Source organism: Ursus maritimus, unplaced genomic scaffold, assembly GCF_017311325.1.
Source record: "Ursus maritimus isolate PB19 unplaced genomic scaffold, ASM1731132v1 scaffold_20, whole genome shotgun sequence".
In the NCBI taxonomy this organism is placed as follows: domain Eukaryota; kingdom Metazoa; phylum Chordata; class Mammalia; order Carnivora; family Ursidae; genus Ursus; species Ursus maritimus.
Genome location: NW_024424453.1, coordinates 39,276,150 through 39,278,242, shown reverse-complemented (window position 1 = coordinate 39,278,242; position 2,093 = coordinate 39,276,150).

Genomic DNA, 2,093 nt, shown 5'->3' with positions numbered 1-2,093 from the left:
AAAAAAAAAAAAAGAAGAGCCTAAATATTTAGAGTCCTCTGGTCCCGAGATCCAGTGAAATAGACCAAGTGAGGTACTGCAGTATGAGGACCTTGATGAAAGAGAGGTATTGGGAAAGAAGATGGCATTTTTTTTTTAAGTTAAGGCCAGTAAAAGTGTCCAAGATCATTCCTCATTTTAAAAAGTTCTAATGAATACTGCTAGCTCCCAATACCATAATAACATTTCACTTTGCCTTCTCTATGCCCTGGTTCAGGAGTTCTCAAACGTTTTGATTTACACTCTAAAAATGATTAAAGAGCACCCACTTTTTGTGGGATATATTTATCCATATTTACCTATTAGAAATGAAAACAGAAATGTTTAAAACATGAAAATACACAGCATAGATGTCACAGAACAGCGGCGTCATCACATGTCAATGACTTTGGGGGTTTCCTCTGCCACAGCAAATTGAAATTGCCAGGCATCGTGATATTTGTGACGTACTTTCTTCCAGGCTTTTTTTTTTTCCTTTTCTGTTTCAGTCAAAGTACTAGCTTCAGTATCATCTCTCAAGTCAGCATCAAAGTATGCCTTTACTGTAAATTCAAAAATTTGTCTATACTTATTTTTTAACTAGAAAAAATAATTTAATTGGGGTGCCTGGGTGGCACAGTCAGTTAAGCCTCCAACTCGATTTCAGCTCAGGTCATGATTTGGGGTCCTAGGATTGAGTCCTGCGTCAAGCTCCAAGCTCAGCATGGAGTCTTCTTGGAGTTTCTCTTTCCCTCTCCCTCTTCCCCTCCCCCCCAAATAAATAAATCATTTTTTAAAAATATAACTAAATAGGGGCGCCTGGGTGGTGCAGTCGTTAAGCGTCTGCCTTCGGCTCAGGGCATGATCCCGGCGTTATGGGATCGAGCCCCACATCAGGCTCCTCTATGAGTCTGCTTCTTCCTCTCCCACTCCCCCTGCTTGTGTTCCCTCTCTCGCTGGCTGTCTCTGTCAAATAAATAAATAAAATATTTAAAATATATATTAAAATAAAATAAAATATATATATAACTAAATAATAAACATCCAATTATGTCATACATATGTATCACTAGGAAAATCATATTCTCATTTTATGTCTTCATAAAATATTCAAATAAGTACAATGTTATATCTGTGCATAACTGGGTATTTATCCCAAAGATACAGACCTAGTGAAGAGAAGGGCCATATGCACCCCAATGTTCATAGCAGCAATGTCCACAACAGCCAAACTGTGGAAGGAGCCAAGATGCCCTTCAATAGACAAATGGATAAAGAAGATGTAGTCCATATATACAATGGAATATTACTCAGCCATTGGAAAGAATGATTACCCAACATTTGCAGCAACATGGACCGGACTGGAGATTATGCTAAGTGAAATAAGTTAAACAGAGAAAGACAATTATCATATGGTTTCACTCATTTGTGGAACATAAGGAATAGCAAGGAGATCAGTAGGAGAAGGAAGGGAAGAATGAAGGGGGGGGTAAACAGAAGGGGAATGAACCACGAGAGACTATGGACTCTGGGAAACAAACTGAGGGTTTCAGAGGGGAGAGGGGTGGGAGATTGGGATAGGCCGGTGATGGGTATTAAGGAGGGCACGTATTGCATGGTGCACTGGGTGTTATACGCAAGTAATGAATCATGGAACACTACATCAAAAACTAATGATGTACTGTATGGTGACTAACATAATAAAAATTTTTTTTAAATTATATCTGTGCACAGAAAAAGTATCAACAGGGGCGCCTGGGTGGCACAGCGGTTGAGCGTCCGCCTTCGGCTCAGGGCGTGATCCTGGCGTTATGGGATCGAGCCCCACATCAGGCTCCTCGGCTATGAGCCTGCTTCTTCCTCTCCCACTCCCCCTGCTTGTGTTCCCTCTCTTACTGGCTGTCTCTCTCTGTCAAATAAATAATAAATAAATAAATAAATAAATAAATAAATAAATCTTTTTTAAAAAATAAAAAACAAAACAAAATAAAATAGCAGCAATCATGTTATTGTCTCTGATGGTCTCTATGAGTCAGGAACTTGGGGAGCCCCTGGTTGGGCATTGATGACTCAGG